Consider the following 19,353-nt stretch of genomic DNA (forward strand, 5'->3'; position numbering starts at 1 on the left):
GAATCACTGGTCGCAGCGCGTTCCGTCGCTGAATCCTAGAAGAACATGACAGAAAGCATGAGTGTTACTGCGTAAAAAGGTGCCCGAATGCGCCATCGGGGAAAACTACGAAGTTTCACTTTCAAGGTTCCACCAAGTTCGTTTCAAAACTTGTACTCAGAAAATTTGCGTTACGTAGCACTGGCCGTGATTGGTCACCGGCGCTGCGATTTCGCCTTTATCATGGTGATTATTATCACGTGTTGCGCGCCCGCGCGCCGGCCGAACGCTCACGTAGTTTTCCAAACAAGGATTCCGAACTTCCGATGATCATGTTACACTACTAAAAGTCGGCACGAGACTAACCTCTGCTTACCTTTCAAATCTTCCAAGTTTTGTCTGGGGCAAAACGGCATCCCTCTTTTTGTAGCAAGGTGGAAATATTGTTGGAACGTACGCTGGGTGCTGAGTGATGTTGCTTCTCTCGTTTCCCACGAAGTGAGCACTGCATATTCGCGTTTTATTCCTTTTCAGTTGCCACAGCTCTCCCTCTGAGCTTTTAGAAAGAAAGAAAATAATGTGTCTGAATACATAAGGCGCACAGACTGGCATTATAAACGCAAAAGGCGCAGCCCATCAGAAACAGGTGAAAAGAAAACAGACGACACACACATTTGGCTCTTTGGTGTGTGTCGTCTGTGTTCTTTTGTCCTGTTTTTGATGCGCAACTCCTTTGCCTCCATCATGATACACAAAGAAGCCCAACGTGCAACATCATGCCCATTAATCGATAGTAAGACATGTTTACCTTGCTAGGCGGACAGCTCCGATCCAACTCTGTCTTCCTTCAGTCTCGTACGGTTTCCAAAGAAAACGGTAGAATTTGATCGGCGGCAATTTTCCAGCAGTGTTCCTGTAGCTGTTGTGACAGCCATAAACGCAGCAATACGGCAAATTGTCTTTCCTGGACCCGGTTTTCACAACCACGCGTCGAGGCGCCATGCTCCCCTACGTCCACTTCGCATTCGCCCCCAACCTATAATCGCCGTCACTCGCGAGAGAGGGCGCTACGTGCGCGGCTTGAAGCTGCAGAGCACGAGCCCCATAGGCGTCTGGATTAAATGGAGCTTCAGCAAAAAATTCGTATGGCAAGTGCTCGAAAACTTTCTACAGCGATTTTGCGCAATGTTTCTAGAATTCCTGAAGCAAGTCAATTTGCACCAAGTTTATGTTGGCCGAAAATAAGGGGCACGGTATGGTTATTGTAAACGCGAATTTTGAAGTGTGTGGATACTTTACGGCATTAGCAATGCATTATGTACACAAGTGCCCCGGAGCATTGTGAGTTTTATGAGTGCACCAGATTTCGCACGCAGACATGGCATGAGCACTAATGCCATTGAGAGATCATCACTATAGCGATTCTGTAAGCGAAGCTAATTCTATGCGCATAAAATATTGCCTCTGAGAATAAATTTCTAAGCAAGTATAAGAAATTATAAAATGATCATTATTAGCTATACTTCACAATGTCCCGAGATAGAAAGTTTACCGTTACATGGAGTTCAACTTTGGTGGCAAAAGAAAATGTCATAGTTGGGGTAAGCGATGAAATTCCATGTTTTATGTCAAGTCAAGAAGTTTCCAAACAATTACTGAACATGGTTTTTAGGTATTATCATGCATTGGACGAGGTTTCTGGAAGGCGTACGCGGTGTCGTCGGTGTGGCACAACGACGACATAGATGACGCGCCTTCTTTATGCTCTGTAAATATAATACCGATGTTATGTGTAATGTGTAAGCTTAGTTAAATAAGGGTGAGTTGTTTGCGGCCTTGGGAATAAATCAAGTACGTAAATGACCTGGAGCATTATGATTGTTTCCTACGAGGCAACAACCAGTAACTCATGGAAAATTATCAACGCAGCTAATATCAAATTAAGCGATAATTTATACAATACGACAAATGGTCTATCGAAGTTAATTGTGTCTGGATGATTGCATTTGTAGAAAATTCATTATTAAGTGCTGACAACCGCTATATGCGGGTAAGGCTTCAGACACGAAGTAACTTACTAGCAATGTTTTATATGCAATTTAATCGCGCTGTTCTTATTCCAACTGCTCAAAAGAACCAGCTTCGCCAGATATCTGAAGGAATCAGCAATGTCGCACAAGTTAACTGTCTGTTTTTTCAACAGCAGAATCGTATACGCGCTGGAATCTCTGTGAAAATTTTTTGTGAGCAAATAGGTAAAAAATATAAGCCAAAATGGGTCCGCAATATCTGGAAAGAGCCTGCTGTTCTGTGGTGCGTCCAAGCTGAAAAAAAATATAAATATCAGTTTTAATGTCAACTCAAAATTCTGGAACGACTACGCGAGTGTGACTCCTACGCTCAAACGTCTGCCGTTTCCGGCGCACGTGGACAGGAAAGAAGCACCGCATCGCTTTACGCTGCAGCCTGATAGTTTTACTTTTTTAACCTGTTTGACGCACACCGTCCCTGAATTGGACATTCAGAGCAGCTGCAACAAGGGTTGCGTTTTAGATCAAGCGCATTCTATTGGTCTAAGCATGTTGCTAGGTTAAAATTCGTTCCCGCAGTAGGTTCTAGAATAACGAGCGTGACTTCAAAGCAAACAGAAGGATTTCAGGTATGCAATATATTTCATTATGCAATTTACAGTTTTTACGCAATAATGTTTTCGGGGAAGCTATATCGAATCATCTTATCATAGGACTTTTCATTTTAACACATAAAACATTGCTTCTGGTCGCAAGTAAACGCAATAGCTTGTTCATATGGTAGTTGTGTATGTAGCTATACTAAAATGAAACATGAAGACCTTACTTCTTTATTTCTAGTACATCAAAGAGAGGAGTGGGCCAGTTCTTCAGTGAAGCGTTTAAAGTGCGCCGGGTTTGATTAATCCACTGTGTTGACGGGAAGGTTATTGCAGTCCTTTGATGCCTACACGAATGAGCAATCGTGCGAAACAGTAGGGGCTTGAGGTGGGTATCCGTTCTTGTCGTGGTTGGTCAGACTTGAGTAGCGGTAAGCTAGTACGATACCTGTTGGGGGCTATGTGTGAAATAATTTGTGCAAGACAGAAAGACAAGCGACTCGGTTGCATGATGCACGCATAGCAATATTGGCTTGGTATTTCAGTTATAATCAGCTAGAGGTGCAGCACTTGTCCCAAAATATAACTCGTACTTCGGGGCTAAGCACAGATTCAAGCATATTAAACTCGTTATGTTGGTAAGGAAGCCAAAGGGCACATACGTATTCGAGTGTAGGCCTGACTAGGCAGCCATAAGTCAGGATTTTGACAGGTGGGGGACGCTAGTCGGATAGTACGAGAAAGAAAACCAAGAACGCGATTAGTTGCATTCCGAATGTTGCCTACATGCTCCGGGAAAGGTAGACCAGGGAACAGAGCAATTCCTGAGTGCTTTTAGGTGGTAAGATAGGAGATCGCAGTGCCAGATATTGCGTATTTATAAGTAGCGTAGGACTACTGGCGATGAAAACTAAGAAGGGAAGACTTTTTGTGTTCAAATAAATTACGCTTACAGGACAATGCTTGGATGAGTCAGATGTCAGACAAAAAAGATAAAATTTCTTTATTTATTTTATTTCGTTTTACCCTCAAGGCCAACTTTTTACAAAGCGGAGTGGGTAAGAAACATATAGATAAGTAACAAAGCAGCAAAAGGTGGTTAGTTTTACAGCAAAACTGATTAGGTAATTGTATCCGGGAGTGATGATGTCTGATGACCGATCGAAACTTTGAATTTTCCTTGATTACGACAACTGTGCCGGGAAGGTTGTTCCATTACTGAGAGGTCCTAGGAATAAACGATACGGGACAGCTCCTGCTATGCTATTCAAATATTACAACCTTATGGCTGTGATGAACGCGAGAGGAAATGTAGGTCGGAGACCGTATATGATTATCGCGCAGGCAGGCAATGTGGAAATATATTTTATGAAATAAATAAAGCAAGGCGAAGGCATTTATCTCGGGCTGACAGTGGAGCAAGCAGCAAAGGGTTTTTCTTTGCAGTTACGCCTGACTGCGACTATAACTGCTATAAATAAAACGTGTGGCTTTATTTTGGATTGCTTCAGTGATTGAGTAAGGGTTGAGTAAGGATTCAGTAAGAGTGGCTGGTGGAACCAGATACATGGGGCAGTGATCATATGCCAATAATTATTGGTTTGCACAGAACGTGCATAACGAAAATTTGATGACGAGTAACAGTCCCGCATTGGGATAAGTTTCGGGAATCATCGATTGACAAAGTACCCTCAGAGCCCTCAGAAATTCTTCCTGCTTTGCAAGAACTGCTACGGAGGAACACCACTGTAACCACAGTTGACGAGGAACAACCTCAACCGGACCTCGCCCTTTTGCAACTTTGGGCAAAGCGACGTCGGGCAGAAATGTATGCGTCGAGAAATCCCGATGCACCAGGTAGCCGTGCACGTGCTAACCATATAGCGGCGAAGGCGCGTCGGCACGAAAAGCAACTTTCTCGACGACGATGGTATGAGTGGTGCGAGAATCTTGGATCGGGCATTGGAAACAGAGCCCTTTGGCGTACGTTCAGGTCAATGGAACGCGGTCATAAGCGACCTGACCCTGCAGCGAGCGTTAGGTTAGCGATGCAGAGTTCGCCACATCAATTAGCAGAACACGCTGCTAGAGCGTTTTTCCCGAAATACGATCAAGCGTCACCTATAAAGTGCCCCGAAATTGATGAGTCTGACACAACTTCCAAATCCGAAATATCCAGCCATTTCAGCCTGGCCGAACTAATAGCGGTGATTGAAACTTCGAAGCAACGAACAACACCTGGTCCCGATGGTATTCCTTATGAGGTCTTCAAGAACATGGAAGGAGCAGCTCTCGACGCACTTCTTCAGGCTATTAATAAAGTATGGGAGACTGGAAACGTTCCACCTAATTGGAAGCATTCAATTGTTGTCGCGATTCCGAAACCAGGAAAGTCTCCAAATAGCCTGCAGTCTTTACGCCCAATTTCACTAACCTCAACTGTCTGCAAGCTCGCTGAAAAGATGCTGGCCACACGTGTTTCCTGGTGGCTTGAACGCCACGATAAATATCATCCTGCTCAAATTGGATTCCGTTCTTACTTGGGAACTGAAGACGGACTTTCTATCTTATGAGACGAAGTTTTACAGGTTTCACCACGCAGTCACGCTGTGCGCACGGTAGTAGCAACAGACATAACGAAATCTTATGACAATATAGACCGTGAAATCATTATAGCCAACCTCATCGACTTGGGACTTCCACCGCGGGTGATAAGATTCATCTACTGATTCCTTCAGAATCGCACGTTTGCGATTAAAGAAGATGCAAGGCAAGAAAGATACTTCACATCGAACTGAGGAGTCCCACAAGGTTCGGTTTTGGCTCCTCTTCTCTTCAACGTTGCTCTAATACCCTCAGGCCTGGCGACTACATCGGATTCCAGACGTGAGGTTCTTACTCTATGCGGATGACGTCACTTTGTGGTCCGTGCATGAAGATATATCTAGACAAACTCAACAGCTTCAAGAAGGCCTTGATGTTCTGAACAACTACGCTCGGAAAGCAGGGTTGGACATTTCCGCCAAAAAATTCTTGAAAGCAGAACAGATGAATAAGCAACAGCATTATTCAGAAATGTTGCGTCAGCGAAATCAGCACCAGGACTTGATGACAACTTTAGGTCTTTAGTTACATTTTTGACCCCAAGAGGTTCAATGATAATGAAGTCCATAGGTGCGTAATTGCAACCCTCAAAAGTTGGAAGCACAGGGTCAGTACACACGACAAGGTTGTTAAAGAACAGAGAATTAAGAACATGGGGACATACACAATCAGATACCGGTGAACCACCGAAATCAATCAGCGTTACCCAATTAACCATGGAAAGGTTAATAACACGTCAAAACGCTTTAGGGCCATTCGCAAGCACTGTGGGCGAAGTGGGTACTTGGAATGTGTTTTGGCAAGTTTTATAGCCTCTGTGTGAATGTTCACCTGCTTATAAGCATCCTATTTTGATGTCAGTGCACTTTTATTCGCTGTTCAATACAGTCGTTTTGTTTTGGTTGGAAAGCCTTTTTGACTTGGAGGTTCAACAAGGGCTTCTTAACATTGGCGGATTTTACACTTGACGGAATAAACTTCTTAGTGAGCTCATTTATTTTATTTTTGAAACGATGAAGTGTTTATTTATTTATTTATTTTATAATACGATCCATAATACCATCCGATATTTCATAATACGATCATAAACGATCCAGTTTTTATTTATTTCAGTTGTCATCTACCGTGCGATCAAATTGACTTAGGACATAGTCAAGAAATTTAGCCAGCTCGACATTATTCGCGTCAAACTTTGCCCTGTCACAGCGCTAAATTATTTTATTTTAAACAACTGGCTTTAGCACAGGAGGTAATAGGTGGAATGAAACACCCAGGTGATCGCTTAAGCCCTGTGAACATAAAACATTCGTAACTATGTAAGGATGAGAGCATAAGATTAAGTCAAGGAGGTTAGCAGCGGTGTCTGAGATCCCAGTTGGTTCCAATACTAATTGTGTAAGGGAAAACAAAGAGCAGAGATAAAGAAAGCCGTTATATTGTGAAAAAAATTGATAACAGTGCGGAGAATCAGTAGTCTAGCATATGTTGGGAAGTTGAAATCCCCCACTAATGTAATGGGTTTAGAAGGATGCCGCTAAGTAAGGGTGTTAAGCACATCGTTAAGCTCAGCGATTAAAGTGGATGGGGAGTATGGAGTGCGGTAGCAACGATCGTAATTTTACCTTAACCGATGTCAATGCAAGTACACACAACATTCACTACCCTATTAATGTTAATAGGGTAGTATAATACCAAGTCACCAGAAAATAGCCGAATCATCAAAGAAATCTTTATTGGGAGATCGTTCATGTTGCTACGGAACAGCCGCCACAGTGTGGCTGCATTGAGGAGAAAGAAGACGACGTGGCCCCGCTTGATATAGCGTCGCCATCTTTGCCACCGTTGGTCTACGTGTAAATATATTGTAAAGAGACTTGTACATCAGCTACACGTAACATTTTGGTGGAGGTGGACGTTCACCGTGCCCGTCATGGAGCTTCGCAGCGGTCGCAACGGCGACAGTGCAACTTCGGCTCCTGCTGGCGGCACTTCATCTACGCAACCTTCTCCGCCTGCAGCCCAGACCTACATCGCCTTTACCCCCCCCCCCCCCCCCCCCTTGGAATCCTGATGTTTTCAACGGAGTTGACAGTCCTGGTGTTGACGACTGGCTCCGCTTATACGAACGTGTCAGCACCAGTCACAGGTGAGATCCGACTATTATGCTTGCGAACGTTCTTTTCTACCTCGACGGATCTCCACTTGCATGGTTCCAGACTCACGAAGAGATCTCGAGCTGGGATCTCTTCAAAGAGAAGCTGAGCGACCATTTTGGCAATCCCTTCGGTCGCCAAGTCAATGCCAAGAAAGCCCTTGCCACACGTGTACAGACGTCGACCGAGCCCTACGTGTCGTACATTGTCGACGTCTTGGCCCTTTGTGCCAAATTGTACAGGATACGCATGAAACGTCACTGAACACATTCAATTTATGCCACATTGGTCAAATTAATACAGTTCCATAGAACAGAACTAAACTTCAAGCGGACAAAAGAAGAATGCAAAACAACAACGGCGTTAACATTCGTGAACTTTTTTGCCATCCTTGACGCGACACCAAACTTTCTGTACGATGCATTAACAATGTTTGAAACGTTCTTCTAAAGTCAGTCGGCAGCAAGCCAATATTCTTAAGTCGCGCGTACAACTCGCTCTTTTCAAGTGAATGTTATCAAGTGTGTATTCATATGCTAAAGTGGACTTACGTACATGTACCCAACCGTACTTTGTACTTCGAACTTTGTACCGATCGTACTTTGTACCCGACCATGTCTGAGGACGGTAGGGTTAATCACGTCCTCAAAGGCATTGCTGACGACGCCTTCAATTTACTGGTATTTACGAACGTCACCAGCATCGATATGATCCTCAAGGAGTGCCGCCGTCTTGAGCATGCTAAACGCCGCCAGGTATCCCAACACATCAGGCGACTTCCCAACACAGCTGCTACGTCATCCTGTGACGACCTCTTCCACCAGCCGTCGCGATGTGACAACTTGACCCGCATCATTCGTCGTGAGGTCGAAGCGGCACAACCGGCGTCCCATTCATTCCCATCACCTGATCATTCGCCGGTTACAATCTCCTTGATCCACGCCGTCATCCGTCAAGAGTTGTCCAATGTTGGCCTGCAATCCATTCGTTCCTTAGGCTCGGAACCGCTTTCTCCACGCACGTGCCCACCGCGCCTTTCTTACTCCTCTTATGGACAGCGCAACCCGTTCGAATGGCGAACCGTGGACGACAAGCCGATTTGTATTAACTGCCGACGCATAGGACATGTCGCTCGCCACTGCCGCAGCCGCTGGACTTCTCCGGTGCACGGCGAAAGCGCTGCGGGCAAGGTGCTCAAAATGCTACGTCTTTTCCTCGTACAGGTCCTGCTGTTGTCAAGTGCGCATGCATCTTCGCAGACTATCGCCGAGCTTCATCAAGTTTCAACAGAAGAATTCGTCACCAAAGATAGCACATCTGGCAGCGCCGTCACCGTGGGGACGCCACAGGTACATGGATATCGGACGTCATCGACCGTGACGTCATCAGCCCTTGGCCCTATAAATTCGGCACCACACCCGTCCGTCTTCAGTGGGCACGGCGAAAGCGCTGCGGGCAAGGTGCTCAAAATGCTACGTCTTTTCCTGGTACAGGTTAGTTATGTGTGCACCATACGATCTGACGATAGGTTTCTTGTTCTCCTGCCGTGCCCACGCACATGTCTAGGCTGTGCTTATAGCTGCTATTGCTCATGTATGCTGCTTGTTTGTGGAGATATAGGAATGAATCCAGGCCCAACAGTTGACGAAATGTTTCAGAGACTCATTGAGGGGCAGAAAGACATTAGGACTCGTTTAGAGGCAACGGAAAGGGCACTGGGGAACTTTGGTGATCGCTTGAATAAGATAGAGGCAAACATAAAAGATCTACAGATGAAAACAGATGGGATTGACAACATAAGCATAGCTTTAAATGGTGTGCAGGATGCCCTTACACGGCATCAAGCCAGACTCGATGATTTGGAAGATAGAAGTCGGAGGTCAAATTTAATTGTTTTTGGCGTAAAGGAAGATCCTATTGAATCAAAGTCAGACTTGGAGAGAAAAGTTATCGATGATCTCTTTTCTGCTAAATTGGGAGTACAGTGTTCATCTGTAGCTCGAATCCATAGACTGGGGAAAAGTTCTTCTAATCGACCTGTCATAATGTACTTTCAGGACTATAGAGAAAAGCAAGCGGTCTGGAGCAATGTATCTAAACTAAAGGGAAAAAACATTAGAATTGATAATGACTACTGCGCGGAAACGTTGTGCAAACGAAAGCATCTTTGGCAAAGTGCAAAACTTGAAAAAAAGGCTGGAAGTAAGATTTCCTTGGTTTATGACAAGTTGAAGATCGATGGGCGGTACTATAAATGGGATGCTGCTCTAAACTCTAGAACATTGATAGAACGCAACACCAGATCCTTATTTGAAAGCTAACGGCCAGATACGTCCGATGTGCGGTTAGTTTCTTTCAATGCAAGAAGCATTGTGAACAAAAAAGATAAACTGGAAGATTGTTTGCACTCTTTGGATCCGCACGTGTGTGTCATAACTGAAACCTGGCTACACGACCAAATAAGTGACGATGACATAGTCCCACCAGGTTATCGGTTATATCGGCGGGACCGAGGATCTAGAGGGGGTGGTGTTGCTGTGGTTGTTAAATCCTTTGTCGATGTTGACGTAGAAAGCCAGATTGCTGAGCATGAAAGCCTTTTTTTGAAAATCAAAGTGAAGGAAACGGCGTTTTATTTGTGTGCAGTTTATCGTGCTCCAGACACTGATGAAAGCTTTTTGAGTAAATTGTATGACCGTTTGTTGTTGTTACGAAATAAGAATGTTATTGTAACGGGTGCCTTTAATTTGCCTTTATTAAATTGAAACAATCTGTCTTTTGGGTTATCGCATACGAGCGATAGAATCCTTGATGTTATGCTTGCTCTTGGTCTTGACCAAATAGTTACTGAATGTACTCGCGGAACATCAATTCTTGACCTGCTGTTCATTAGTGAAGGATTTAGACAAGGAACTGTTACAATTGAACCCGGCATATCTGACCATAAGTTAATTTCTTTTTCCTGGAAGGTCGAAAAATCAAAAACACGTGCGCTTGATGTCGCTACAGTTAAGGAATTTAGTAGAGCTGACGATGTGGCGATTATTGACCATATTGAAGAAAATGTTGGGATTACATGTGATGATGTGGAAAGCTCTTGGCAAAGGTTCGCTAATGTGCTTAGGCATTGCATTAAAAAATACGTTCCAAACAGAAAAATACTTAAAAAGCGCAAACATCCATGGATTACTCGTGAAATTATACACATTAAGCGTAGACTTAAGAGATATCGTAAGAAGCAAGGGACGTCAACGCCACTGTTTATAGAAATCAAACGTGAGCTATTATCAAAGGTGAGCTGCGCCAGGACTAAATATTTTACACACACATTAGCAGAGTTTCTAAAGACTGATCCGCAGAAATTTTGGCAGCATTTGAGTAAACCCAAAGATGCACTTACTAAAATAAAAGTTAGGGACAAGATTATCACTGATGCTGCCGAAATGGCTGAGAATTTTAATCAGTATTTCTACGAGGTGTTTTCAGAATTAGATGAATATGAGATAAAAGCAGTGGCTGCACCAGAGGATGGCATTAAGGTGTTAAGCTGCAAGGGTGTTCTGGCAATGCTCTTGAAACTGGACACTAAAAAATCCGTTGGACCCGATGGTCTTCCGAATGTATTTTTGAGGCGTTACGCAGAACAAATATCAGGCTGCTTCACAGACATCTTTAAACTCTCATTAGCAAACGGAAAAATTCCTTCACAATGGAAAATAGCACGGGTGGTTCCCGTATATAAAAAAAGTGATCGATTGTCTGTTTCAAATTATCGGCCTGTTTCCATAACATCCAGTTGCTGTAAGATGTTGGAGCATATTGTAGCCGGTTACCTGCGAAAGTTCCTGAGCGATCATAATCTTTTGTCGGATAACCAGCACGGGTTTCGGCAGGGGTTATCCACAGTTACTCAGACTGTTTTGTCTGTACATGAATTTGCGTGGGTGCTTGATATGTCCGGGCAAACGGACGTGGTTTTCTTTGATTTTAGCAAGGCCTTCGATAAGGTGCCACATGGCAAACTTCTCTATAAGATGGAATGTATGGGTATACCATTTTTTATTATTCGATGGATTCAAGATTACCTTACAGACAGACGGCAATATGTGGAAATTGATAAGACCGCTTCTAGTGTTGTTAATGTTCATTCAGGAGTTCTTCAGGGAAGTGTGCTGGGACCTTTGTTGTTTTGAATATATGTAAATGATTTAGTTGCGGTTGTTCCTAAAGATGTCTCTGTTAAGTTGTTTGCAGACGACTGTGTTGTGTTTAAACAAATTTCATCTGAACATGACCACATCTCTGTTCAAAAAGCAGTTTTTGCTGTTGAAGAATGGTGTCTGAAATGGGCTATGGAACTTAATAGTGAAAAAACTGTTCTCTTACGTATAACTAGAAAGAAGTCTCCCATTTTGCTTCCTTACTTTCTTCGCGGCAACGTGATTTTGGAAGTTGACAAATATAAATATTTAGGCATAACACTCGACAATAAGTTAAAATGGTCGGCTCACATTACTAATATTTCTACATCTGCATTTCGAAAGCTATGGGTTTTACGAAGAAAGCTAAAAACTGCCCCTGCACACATAAAAAAATTGGCTTACGAAACTTGTGTGCGGTCTTTACTTGAATATGCTTCAGTAGTGTGGGACCCATACACAAAAAAAGATATGACTCTTGAAAAAGTCAATAGGAAAGCGGTTAGGTTTATATACGGAAAATACAAAAGGGAAGACTCTCCTTCGCAGTTAATGATCTCAAATAACATTCATACACTAGAAACCCGCAGAAAAATTAATAGATTGATATTCTTGAACAATAGTTTAACAGGAAAAAATAAGCTCCAGCTTCCAGAGTGCATTAAGCGTCCTCTAGTGAGAAGGACTCGGAGCGTTCATGACAATTCACTTGCTCCCATCTTCGCCAAAACTAACAGCTTTAAGTAGAGTTTTTTTCCCAGAACAGTACAAGATTGGAATTCGTTACCGGCATCTGTTTTTTCCTCACAAAATTTCTCTGATGCGTTACATCGTCTCCTTACCTGATATGTATGTTTTGTATCCTTGTGCTGCTAATATTGTATAAATTTTATTCTTTTGGTATCCGTATGCTGCTAATATTGTACAATTTTATTCTTTTGGTTTATTCTTTTGATATATGTGTGCTGCTAACATTGTATAAATTTTATTCTCTTGGTTATGTAACAATGTAAATTCATTCCTGCTTGGGCCAAGCAATGGCCTGCAGTATTCTGAAATAAATAAATAAATAAATAAATAAATATTCTCCTTATTACCACCCTCGCCCCTCTAGCGCGTCCTTTTCCTTCGCCCCTTCTGTGCCGGCTCCATCATCTGACCCTGCGACACCTTTGACACGACCCCGCTACTCCAGCTCGCGTTCTCCGTCCCGTCGTCAATCTCGTTCGCCCCCGTCACGCCGTGCTCCTTCTCCGACCTACTCGCCGAACCCCCGACCGGAAAACTAGACAGTGCAGCTTCTGGAGGTGAAGCTGCAATGATGAAATTCGCACGAAATCCTCGCTTCACTTTAACCATGAACAAGAATCTTTTGCAGGTTCTCGTCGACAATGTTCCTGTGTGCGCGTTGATTGACAGCGGGGCGCATGTGTCAATTATGAGTGCTGCTCTTCGCCGTCGGCTCAAGAAAGTTCTGACGCCCGCCCCGGACCGCGTTGTACAAGTCGCCGACGGAGGGACTGTCGCTATTGTTGGCATGTGCTCTGCCCGCCTCACCAATGCTGACTGACACACCGTCGTTCTCTTCACCGTCATCGAGCATTGCCCTCACGAACTCATTCTCGGTATGCATTTCCTTGCCCATCATTCTGCCCTCATTGACTGTTCGGCCGGCTCACTTCGCCTTGACTTGCCTCTTCTTGCCGACCATGTGGACCCGCCTCCAAGCCGTTTGAGCTGCATGGATTTTATTCGCCTACCGCCTCAATCTGTGACACACGTCGATTTGTCCTCACCAGCTGTACCTGACGGTAATTACGTGGTCACACCAATTCCGGCAGTTATACTTACACATGGTGTTACCGTGCCAGACACTGTTCTGGCAATTACTGGTAACCGCACCTGCCTTCCCCTTGTCAATTTTGCACTAACCGCACAAGTTCTGCCTCAAGGGATTTCATTGGCTATAATTAGCGCTTTGCAGGATGGTGAGATCGAGCCATTCACAGTGGAAGATCGTTACAGATCAGCCCATACCGTGACGGCATCGCAGGGTACTGACGTCGACATTGAGAAGATGGCTTCCTCTCACCTTACACCTGTTCAAGCTGAAGCACTTTGCGGAGTTCTTGAAGGCTATCGCGACATTTTTACTTTGGCAATCGACCCTTAGGTCAAACGTCCGTCGTGACCCATCGCATAAACACTGGCGATGCGAACCCTATTCCCCGGCGTCCATATCATGTTTCTGCGTCCAAACGAGCTGTTATTCAACAGGAAGTCAAAAAGATGCTTGCAAAAGACATTATCGAGCCTTCTTGTAGTCCCTGGGCTTCTCCCGTCGTACTTGTCAAAAAAAAAAATGGATGGCACGTGGCATTTCTGTGTAGAATATTGCCACCTGAACAAGATCCCAAAAAAGGACGTGTACCCTCTGCCACGTATTGATGATGCTCTAGAATGTCTGTACGGTGCCAACTATTTTTCTTCTATCGACTTACGGTCCGGCTACTGGCAGATATCCGTCGACGACATGGACAGAGGGAAGACTGCATTTGTTAGCCCTGGCGGCCTTTATCAGTTCGAGGTGATGCCTTTCGGTCTCTGCAACGCGCCCGCCACTTTCGAACGAATGATGGACTCTTTGCTTCAGGGGTTCAAGTGGTCCACCTGTTTGTGCTATCTGCACGAAGTCATCGTTTATTCGCCCACATTTGACACGCATGTAGACCGTCTTTCAGCGATTCTTGACGTGTTCCACCACGCCGGTCTTCAGTTGAACTCGTCAAAATGTCACTTCGCTCACAGCTAAGTCAGCGTCCTTGGCCACCTCGTGGACGCCAGAGGCGTGCGACCTGATCCGGACAAAATTCGCACGTTACGAACTTTCCTGTTCCGAAGTCTTCCAAGGTCGCTCGTAGTTTCGTAGGGCTGTGCTCTTATTTCCTAGGCTTTGTGAAGGATTTTGCGTCCATCGCGCGTCCCCTTACCGACCTCTTGAAGAAAGACGCCCTATTTTCTATGGGACCTAACCATGCCGCATCTTTCTCGCAGCTCACTACTCTCCTTACCACGCCTCCATTTCTGGCCCATTTTGACCCGTCTGCCTCAACGGTAGTTCAAACTGATGCCAGTGGCCACGGCATAGGAGCAGTGTTAGCACAACGCCAGCGTGGACATGATCGCGTTAAAGCCTGTGTCAGCGGACTTCTATCACCCGCCAAGCGCAATTATTCAATCACAGAGCGCGAGTGCCTCGCTCTTGTGTGGGCTGTTGCCAAGTGTCGTCCATACTTGTATGGACGCCCCTTCTGTGTCATCACTCATCACCACGCGTTCAAGTCACCTTGAACACGCTAAGAGCCGCCGTATCACACACCAGATCACGCGGCTACTCAACACTGTTGCTACGTCAAGATGTGAGGGTCGACCACGTCAGACCATCACCTGTGACAACGTCACCCGTATTGTTCGCCGTGAACTCGACACCGCCTGTCTGCCAGCTTTCTCCACGACGCCTCCCGATCCACCAGCAACCACCATTCGGATGATTCAGGCTGTCGTCCGACAGGAATTTGAGAACATGGGTCTGAACTCCGTATGTTCCACGTCTCAATCCAGCGTTCCCCAGTTCTCTAGCGGCCCTCCTCGTCCTCGGCAGTACTTTTCAGCCACATCTCGCTGCGACCCGTCCGATTGGCGTACCCCTGATGACCGGCTGATATGCTTCCACTGCTGTCGCATCGGCCTCGTCGCTCGTCACTGCCGCAACCGATGGTCACCACCTCCTCGGACATACGCCGCCGCTTATTCCCGCACCTTTGGACCTTCCGTTCCCTATACCACTCGCCATGAATCCACTGCCGCTGATGCTCCTGCTCCGAAACTTCGCTGCAGCCGCTCGCCCTCACCTCGACGGCATCAGTCTCGTTCACCCCAACCCCATCACTTCTCTTCGCCGCCTATCGTCGCCCGGATCCAGCCGAAAAACTAGGCACTGCAGAGTCTGGAGGTGAAGCTGCGTTGTCGACCCGGCCCTCAAATCCTCTGCTCACGTTACCCGCGAACCGAAACCTTCTTGACGTTGACGTTGACGGCTATCCTGTCACGGCACTCATCGATACAGGAGCACATCTTTCTATTATGAGTGCTGCCTTCCACTCCTCAGCCCAGCGTCGGCACGCGTCGTCCGCGTTGCGGATGGCGGTCCTGCGCCTATCATCGGCATGTGTACGGCACGCGTCAGCATCTACGGCCGCCACACTCCTGTCCTTTTCACCGTAATTGCTCATTGCCCTCACGACCTCCTTCCCGGCCTCGATTTTCTCTCCGCACATTCTGCTCTTATTGACTGGTCTTCCCGTACACTTCGCCTTGAATTGCCGATGCTCGCAGAACCTTCTGACGCATCCCACTGCTGCTCACGTCCAACCGGCTTTCTTCGCCTGCAGCGAATGTCAATCGCCTACATTGGACTGTTGTCTTTCCCACCAGTTCCTGATGACGAGTACCTCGTCACTCCTCTGCCCGACATTCCAATAAGGTATGACGTTAGAGTGCCTCACAGTACACTTAATATTACTCGGAACCGCACTCGCATGCCTGTCTGTAACTTTCGATTGAAAAGCAAATTTTACCGCAAGGTATTTGCCTTGCCACCGTTGATTATCTCGGCGACCAATACGTGGCAGCGTTATCGACCGATGGGTCTCGCCAACTTAGCATGCCCCTCACGCCAGCCTCGGGTGCCGATCCCAACATAAAGAAAATGGTTGCGACGGACCTGTCCTCTGCGCAGGCTGAAGAGCTTTGCCAAGTATTATCGTCCTACCGAGATATTGTCGACTTCGACGATCGCCCTTTAGGCCAGACGCTCGCGGTCAAGCATCGGATTCTTATTGGCTATGCTACGCCTATTCACCGACGACCGTATTGAGTTTCTTCGTTGAAACGCCGAGTAATTCAAAACTAAGTCAACAAAATGCTAGATAAAAACATTGAGCCTTCTGCGAGTTCCTGGGCGTCACATGTGGTGTTGGTTAAGAAGAAGGACAGCACGTGGCACTTCTGTGTAAACTACCTTCATCTGAACAACATTACTAAGAAGGGCGTCTACCCGCTCCCACGTATAGACGACGTCCTTGACTGCCTGCACGGTTCCAGCTATTTCTCGTCTATTGATCTTCTTTCGGGATACTGGTAGATTGCTGTTGACGATATGGAAAGAGAAAAAACCACGTTCATCACACCTGATAGCCTATACAAATTTAAAGTAATGCAGTTTGGATTATGCAACGCCCCTGCCACCTTTGAGCGCATGATGGACTTCTTGCTCCAAGGTTTCAAATGGTCCACATGCCTCTGCTACCTCGACGACGTCATCTTCTTTTCGCCAACGTTCCACACTCACCTTGAACTCCCCCCCCCCCCTGTAATGCTCTCTGAGCGAATGTGCGACTGCATAATAAAAAAAATGCATATGTAGAAATCAGGCAATACGCCTCCAGAGCATATTAAGTCACGGCACCCTGAAGGCCGCGCACATGCACGTGGCTGAGTTTAGATACTCCCGGTTACGAGGGGAGTTCAGGATGTTCGAAAATGAAATAATTTCTTGCTAAGAGCTGTCAGGCAGAAGAGTTGGTTCTAAATTGGCCTTTCCGTAAGTAGCAGGCACGTGGTTGCTCCTGAGAGCCCGGTATCAAGTTCAGATTGGTAACAGTCAGTTCCACGAAACATACTAAAGATAACACAAATGGTAGGCCTCTTACGCATACCTTAGGACTGCAAGTGTGTGCGGTGCAGTTTACATAAATATCTCCGAAAACATGAAGCCAAGTACGCACGAAATGGCTAAGGCTATGAAACAGGTGCGAGCCGCCCGACAAAAGCATATCGGAAACTATTGTGCATACCTAGAGCAAACGACACTGACAAGAGCTCACTGTAAAAGTCCAGGGGGAAGCGGTGCAGTAAGACACCGACGATAGTGCACGCTGCTGCATTGTGCCACGGAGCATCGTTTCTTCAATGGCTTCTTCAATGACATAAGCTCGTCTTGGAATGAAACGCTAAGCGCTTCAAACGAACAACGTGAAGCGCGATACAACGATGGAAAATGACTTCGCTTCGGCCACGCGCCGGGGAAGACGACCGGGGCAAGAAACTTGCGGCACCGGTGCAGCGGTGCGCAAATCTTACCAAACTGTGACGGAGAAGTGACGAGCAAAGACGACAGAAACTTCCCAAAAGGTGCAGTTTGAGACCGGCGAGCTCCATTTAAACAGGTTCCCAGGCGCGCCTTAGTAGGCGGCTGGCGATAAGGAATCGCTTTGTAAGCTCCCGACATTGTGGCTGGAAACAGAAACAAGGCCTGCAAGGTAGCGCTGCCAATGCACCACACACTCATACACAGGGCGCGCAACAAGGCTGTTGAAAAAATTAATTTGGCATAATGTTCTGAGAAAATAATTTACCTTTTCATAAAACAACATTCTAAAATATTTATTGCTTCTATGTTAATGCATAATATTGCAATTTGTAGTTTTATATTTCTTTATATGAGATTTTCCTCCCAGCCTGTGAATCTGGTGCCGTCGCGCTGAACTGCTTTTGGGCCCAGCCTTCGCCACCACTCTGAATCCATCTTGACATGATGGGCGGCAACGGAGCCAGCTGCGGAGAAGACGACGGCGATGAACGCACGAGCAGTAGCAGGAGCCATTGCTGCTGATGATAGTTTTTACTGGCTCACATGAAAATTTTACGCAACCATAGCCATAAACACCTTCGCTGTAAAATGTAGCCTATCCTCCTCCAGATTGTAGTTTTGTGCCCGTTCTTTTTTTGTTCTCATTGGAATTTTTCAATTGTAAAAACAGAAAATTTTAACAGCAAGAAATCGTCCATGTTATGTCTACGTTCCACGCGACTACGTTCCAGGGCACGCTTCTTTTGCAGATTAATAAAGGTGCGCGTGAATATCTCCGTATCATCTCTCGTTGCAGAAATACGACGGCAGATCAAATATCAGCGAGAACATTGTTGTAGAGCGCGTTATTTTAATTTGTGCGCGCTATCGTTCTAAGCCATGTAAGGTACGGGAAACACGAGTCATGGGAGCACACGGAAGTTCTATGTAAAAAAATATTGGGTTTTTATGTGCCAAAACCACTTTCTGATTATGAGGCACGCCGTAGCGGAGGACTCCGGAAATTTGGACCACCTGGGGTTCTTTAACGTGCACCTAAATCTAAGTACACGGGTGTTTTCGCATTTCGCCCCCATCGAAGAAGTTCTATGTTCCTTCCTTTAGTAGTCCATATACGATGTCTGAGGAAGCAGTGCACCACTGAATGGCGCAGTGTAATATTGTAAAGGTAATACGTAATTTCGGTTGCCCTGGAGGGCAACCGCAGTTTTCATGCAATTTGTTCTATGGTGGGAATAAGTTACGGAAGCACCCAATCTATCTTAACAGAGGACTTATAGTGTCTACGCAATAGGTTCCGCATCTGCTTACTGCAGAACAGAAGTTGGCTCGTTTGCGATATTGTGATCGCCTTTCAGCGCAGTCGAGGCAAGAAAATGGCGCATTTTTGAGCCGTATCATTACCTGCAGTGGAATTTGTGTAAACCATTACCCAGCTTAACTGAAGCAAGTAAGTATAAAGTGGAGAAAGATAGGTAACAGAGAGAGCCGCCAGGATTTGTAACATGCCCCATTTTATATTTCTATAAATCAGATGGTAGTTGGCGCTCTGTGCGTCTGTGTGGGCCTCTCTCTCGC

The 19,353-nt window shown here is 45.7% G+C and overlaps 1 protein-coding gene across 1 annotated transcript in view; it reads left to right on the forward strand.

Moving 5' to 3' along the window:
* Positions 1 to 2,519: 2,519 nt before the first annotated feature.
* The window catches only part of LOC126526664 (dermonecrotic toxin SPH-like), a 122,964-nt gene continuing 106,130 nt past the window's right edge, over positions 2,520 to 19,353 (forward strand). Inside the window, exon 1 of the mRNA XM_050174529.3 lies at positions 2,520 to 2,638. The gene's annotated coding sequence lies outside the window, so the exon portion shown is untranslated. The remainder of the gene's footprint in view (positions 2,639 to 19,353) is intronic.

The sequence above is a fragment of the Dermacentor andersoni genome, chromosome 8 (genome assembly GCF_023375885.2).
Source record: "Dermacentor andersoni chromosome 8, qqDerAnde1_hic_scaffold, whole genome shotgun sequence".
NCBI classification, from domain to species: domain Eukaryota; kingdom Metazoa; phylum Arthropoda; class Arachnida; order Ixodida; family Ixodidae; genus Dermacentor; species Dermacentor andersoni.